The sequence below is a fragment of the Amblyomma mixtum genome, chromosome 1 (genome assembly GCF_055824585.1).
Source record: "Amblyomma mixtum isolate Tamu chromosome 1, ASM5582458v1, whole genome shotgun sequence".
Classification (NCBI taxonomy): Eukaryota; Metazoa; Arthropoda; class Arachnida; order Ixodida; family Ixodidae; genus Amblyomma; species Amblyomma mixtum.
The window spans coordinates 2,553,313-2,559,312 of record NC_143012.1 but is presented as its reverse complement, the minus strand read 5'-3'; the positions used below and the strand labels follow the sequence as shown (position 1 = coordinate 2,559,312).

Sequence of the window (6,000 nt, the reverse complement as noted above, 5' to 3'; positions counted from 1 at the left end):
ATATCTTTGAAGGTATAGACCGGATTGATATCGGGTTCTTGGTCTGGTGGGGAGGGAAAGAGAGAGCGCGCGGGCGACTGCATCTGCTGCCTCGTTTCCTGCCAACTCCTGATGAGCAGGGGCCCATACAAGGTAACGGTGTGCGGGATCCGTATCGCGTATGCAATTTTGGCAGATTCGATAAGCTAGGAAGGGAGTGCAGCCTTGTTCGAAGTTCCGACAGGCCCCTCGCGAGTCGGTGATTATGTATTTTGAATCGGAACGTGAGGCCGAGAGAGCAATCCCGACCTCTTCTGCTTGTGTTGCACTGCGGGCTCTGAAGGTGAGGCCGTTAACTGTGTTGCTGTTAACTACCGCGACCGTGTACCATCCTCCGTGGTGAGGGCCGGAGGCGTACACCTGTTTTGTTGCCATAATGTCGGGCTAGGGCTTCCGCTCGTGCCAGGCGCCGACCACTATGTTCTTCGTGTGACATGTTGGCTGGAAGAGGTCGCACATTGAGGGCGCGTCTCTACAGTTCTGGGATGTGAAACCTGTCTTCCATGGGAGTGGTGTGCTGGATATGGAGTGGCAGCGAACTCGGCCTTTCGATGGAGGCGAAATACAAAAGGCGCCCGTGTGCTTTGCGATGTCAGTGCACGCAAAGATCCCCAGCTGGTCGAAATTACTCCTGATACCTCCACTACGGCACCTCTTTCGCTCCCACCTTCCTCCCTTCACTTACGGCACGGTTCGGGTGTCCACCGAGTCATGCGAGACAATAAGCAGTCTTAAGCGTCTCGGCGGACTTTCTTGTTTTGTATACTTTTGGCTGGACATCATGGGGCGACAAACCGTTCGAAAGAGGAGACAGTGTGTTCAAAAGATTGGGCACGGTTGCATTTTCCTTTTATATAAGGTGGGCCTTGCGGATTCCTCCCAGGTGTCCTAGCCTGATCGACAGGAAACATTACGGACCTGGCAGTCTTGCGCCCCCCATGAAAATTCGCGTTTCGACCTGCATGAAGCTTGCACCATGAGCTTGTTGTGTACGTGTCAACCTATCGATGGCCTCTGTGAGACCCTGAAGCTGCGAAGCAACGCTTCAACCAACATGGCTCGCAATAACACTTCCACCCGTCTCACCCTCTGGCAGTGGAACTGTCGGGGCTTCACCGAAAACAGCTTCTGCAACACAGAGATCGCCCAGAAATGATTGCCCTCCAAGAGGCGGGGACTTGTCCACGACAACACGTGCCAACACCCACACAACATAGCCGGGAGGCTCGTCTGCGCAGCTCTACCCTGGACGACCAACGAGCGCTCATCGGTCTCGCTCTAGGGGCTGCCAGATTCCAAGAAGTCTTGGCCGACCCCTAGATGTGGGCCTTCGGACCCTTGGCTGTTTTAATAAATGTTTACCAACCAACTAACCCATGAAAATTTGTTTTCACATTGCAAGGCGACGCGTAGTGTTTTCCGTTGCGAGCAATCAGATGCATTCCTGTTTGTGACGGGTGGACGCTCATCAGCTGCAGTGGTGACTGCTACCGTGTCTGTGGTGCAGCGGCTTCCCAGCGGTGCGGAGGCTGCGTAGACCACACGAGCCTGACTGGTTTGCGCCTGCGCTCGCGAGATAAAAAAGTATATCGCCACAGGCACCTAAGACGGCTTACGTGTGGGATTGAGAAAGAATTACTGTCCCTGGGGGCATTGTTTCGCGTAATGTTTGGGCATGCATTACAGAATTCGGCATCACGTTCCAACTCGGAAGCTAGCCTACGCGACGAGAAATCGTATGACATCACCCGAACGCTGTACGACAAATGGTTGCGCAATAATTTTGGTACGAATGTTGTCTGGAAAACTGGCGCCACGTGGAGGTCGGCCAGTGGCGAGTGTATATAGAGTCTCTGAAGTGGTGGTCCTCAGCTTGCTGTGTGCGCCTACGGCTGCTTGATGACGCCACCCTATTTTTGTTGCCATCTCTGGTAGTGCTTTCCTTCGCATTCACCCACCACAGACGACGCGCACAAGCACCTCACCGTGCCGGCTTGCCGAGCACTGCCTGGCCACGATGCGTCGTCGCAGGTGAGAGGACAGCCGGAGGGATCGCCGGTCCAGGCTGCCACGCATCTGTCCGGGCGACGGGAAGGACAGAAGGGCGTCCTGCAGAGCGCATCCTCCTGCCTGCACAACAGCGACGGAGAGCCGCTTCTTCTTCTTCTTCTTCTTCTCCACCAGGCTCGACTACATTACAACAAAGTCTGTTGATTAATGATACTACCAACAAGCATACTGCTAATAAATCCAGTCAGTGGTTTTAAAGGAAAGGAAATGGCGCAGTAACTGTCACACATCTTGATACGACACCTCAAGCGCGCCTTTTGAAGGGAGGAAGCATAGGCTCCCGAAATTTTTCCGGGTCGGCTTAGAGTGACTGAGCGATGGGGTCGCATCTTCTGCTCTGGCACATTCACACGGGCGACGGGGAGTCGCCGAGGGCGATGTCGCTGTTTCCAGCCGCACGCTTCCCGACAGGAACCGAAGTACAATGGAGCGAAAAAAAGCGGACACCACCAAAGAAAAAAAAACTCGTCCCGTCAGCCACTTTATATCAGCGCCAGCGTATCGTTCGTCACTAGTTTATCACCAACACTATAGATTCACCTGAGTCACTGCCACACAAACACTCTTTTTTATTCGATCATGCCGCGTACATTAAATGACTCCAACACCTTCCCGCAGACACTGTGTAAATTAACCATTTTTTTTTTCGCCAGCCACTGTCTGAATTTTTGTTTCGGGATTTCGTTTAGTTTTTTTCACAAGTAGCCCGTTTTATTCCTTCTTTTTGCCATGATACGTTTTGCTCATGTCTGCAGGGTGTCCTAGCTTATTGGTAAAAAATTTGCACTACTTCCATTACGCTATGATCAGCTTTGCTAATGTTTGTATTGTGCGCTAATTCACTGCTCGTAAATTTTGTATCATATTGCGTTTGTTCGCTACAATTCCCGCTGCTTGTTTTTTTTTTTTTTTACGATTTATGTCATCCCAATCCCCTCTATGGATGGATGGATGGAAAAACTTTATTTTCGTCAGAGAGCATGTGTGGACGATTCCGTGTTAGATGGCCATCAACCCGTGGCTGACGGCGACCTGGGTGGCCCACTCCACGGCCCTGGTCTGGACGACCGGGTCTGAGCTGGCCAGCACGGCCTCCCACTGCTCGAGGGAAGGATCACGCATAATGTCCGCCGGTGGCGGTGCTATGCTACAGCTCCATAATACGTGGTCATAGGTTGCCAATTCGTGACACCATTTGCACTCCGGCTGAATGTCCGGGTAGATTTTGCTCAACACGTATGGGTTGAAGAAACATCTGGTCTGCAATCGGCGCCAGACGCATTCCTGCGCCTTCACCAATTGCTTGTCCGGGGGTGGGTAAATCCTCCGGTTAAGTCTGAAATGAGTAGTAATGTCATGAAAGGATACCAGCCCATCTCTCGTGGACCTTCCCGGGACGTCCGGCTCACCTACTCGGCTGACGAAACCTCGAGCATTCATGTGAGCCGTCTCGTTCCCAGGGTTCCCAGAGTGTGCAGGTACCCAGACAATTTCCGCCTCCGTAATCCCTCGCTCCGTGGCCCGATTCAACAACCGCGCCGCTGTGACAGATATTCTGCCCCTCGCCAAATTTCGGATGGCTGTTTTTGAATCGCTGAAGATCAGGTCAGCATTACTACTAGTCATAGCTAGTGCTATTGCCGCTTCCTCTGCAGTTTCTGGGGAGCGGGTTTTGACTGATCCAGAGGCGATCAAGTGGCCCCGCCCGTCCACCACCGCAATTGCAAATGCATCCTTGTTCTTATACTCGGCGACATCTACATAGACTGCCCCGTTGTACTTCCCGTACTTAGCATGTAAAGCTTTGGCTCTTGCCTTCCTGCGGTCCTCGTGATGTATTGGATGCATGTTCTTGGGCAAAGGTTTTATGTACAAGCCCTTGTGCATTTCCCGCCTCACCTGAATTTTCGTGTCACCGGCTGGAACGTCAACTCCAATGCCGATCCTTTCCAATATGTCCCTCCCTGCTTTTGTTTTTGAAAGCCTACCGAGCTGCATAACCAAGTGCGCCTCCCGTAGTTCTTCTAGGGTGTTGTGCACCCCTAATCCCAGCAGCCTTTCGGTAGACGCATTCTGAGGCAACCCAAGGGCCGCTTTATACGCCTGCCTAATCATAGCCTCCACCTTTCCTTTTTCCGCCGCGTCCAGCTTCAAATAAGGCGTCGCATACACTATTCTACTGAGCACAAATGCCTGCACTAGCTTACACAAGTCTTTTTCCTTAACACCTCTCTTACGATTGGCGATTCTCCTGATTAGCCGCACGGTAGCATTGACCGTATTTTTAAGCCTTTATAATGCTTCGGCGACTGGGGGTATAGAAAATAAATAAATAAAAGTCCAAAGTTGGCCAAAATAGCAGAACACGTGCTCGCGGCACTACACCACTTCGTCATTGTTGATTTCGGGTGCTTAGGAAAAAAAATGGGGGTAAAACCAATTGCAATGGCAGATCTCTTTTTTCCAGTCATCGGGCAACAATATATAAAAAATTGAAATAAACTGAAGTGATCGAGCAGCCACGCTTCTCTCGATCTTACGTGAAATCACCCTATCCATTTCTCCAGCGTAACTAGCTACCAGGTGTCATCTTTCATATATCAGGCAATACCAGCTATTTCGATGTCAATCCGTGTTACGACGCTATACAGTTCTAAAATCTAAAAAAAAGTACAAATTTTGGTGCCCTCCCGTAGGCTGCATTGCATAATACTCAAACGCGCTGGGCGGCTCGTGTGTCATCACGAAACTCGGCGCACATTTTTGTCAAGTCGGCGCGGTGCGAAGGAGGAGAACCTTGTACGCATCCTCTCCTCATCGCTCGGAGGCGGCGGTCACTCACCACTGGCGGAGAAGCCCCCGGAAGGTTCGAGACGTTTCTTCAGCGCCTGACCAATGACGACGCGCGTCTCGGCGGGAGGGAGAGAGGACACTTGTGCTGTAGAAGCTACGTGCGCGCCTGCTTTGGCGCGCTGTAACAGACAGACGTTGAGGTTGAGGTCACGTCGCTTCGGGAAGCGAGAAAAGTGTGTGCCGTGCCTACAGTGAACTAGAAGTAACTATAGCCGTGCCGGTGCTCGTAAGGTTCGCCATCTAAAGAACATTTTCCACTCCGACGGGAAAGTCGAAATTAAAGGATAAAGTCGGCTCGTTGGTGCTTTTGATTCACAGACTGCGACATATATTACTAGCGCTAAAATACACACAAAGGACAGCGGGCAGAAACACACAGGACAGACGCCTGTGTGTTTCTGCTCGCTGTCCTGTGCATGTACTTCAGCGCTAGTAATATATGCCGCAGTCTGTGAAAGTCTAAAGCGTCGTGATATCCGAGCTGAAGGTGGAAGACCGCACTGCTGGCGGTGACGGCCGACGGTGCCGTGGCGGGTGGCGAAGGCAGAAATGCTTGGACGCAGCCACCGCGGTGGCTCTGCCGGCCCCGGGGGTGCTGGCCGGGACGTTGTTCCTCGGCGGCCTCCTCAGCCAGTCGGACGAGCTTCCGCTGGGTCTCGGGGTCCGCGGCAAGGCTTCCCAGGCTACTTCACTGTCGATATTCAGTGCCCTTCTTTTTTTAAACTGTCACGCACCGCTCACCAAGACAACCACAGGTGCTGGAAGCCATTCTGTATTTTGTCACCTAAAATGTCTTTTCCAGACTAGAAAATTCATTTTGGTGCGAACATTGCTAACTCGGGTTGGATTTTGTGGCAGCTCCCATACACCTGGAGTCACGTAACGCAAGATGCCCCATCCTAGCACAAACTTTCAAGGGCCTCTCGGTGGCAAATGGGCTCGCCGGGGCATCTCGCGGCGGCCGCGGCGTCTACGGAGCCACGCATTTCAATTCCGAAACTTACTGGGTATAAAGTTCTCATAAAGTTCTGACGCGAA

The 6,000-nt window shown here is 52.1% G+C and overlaps 1 pseudogene; it reads right to left on the bottom strand.

Moving 5' to 3' along the window:
- LOC149365250 (uncharacterized) overlaps positions 1-2,161 on the bottom strand; it is a 19,265-nt pseudogene extending 17,104 nt beyond the window's left edge.
- Positions 2,162-6,000: the final 3,839 nt, after the last annotated feature.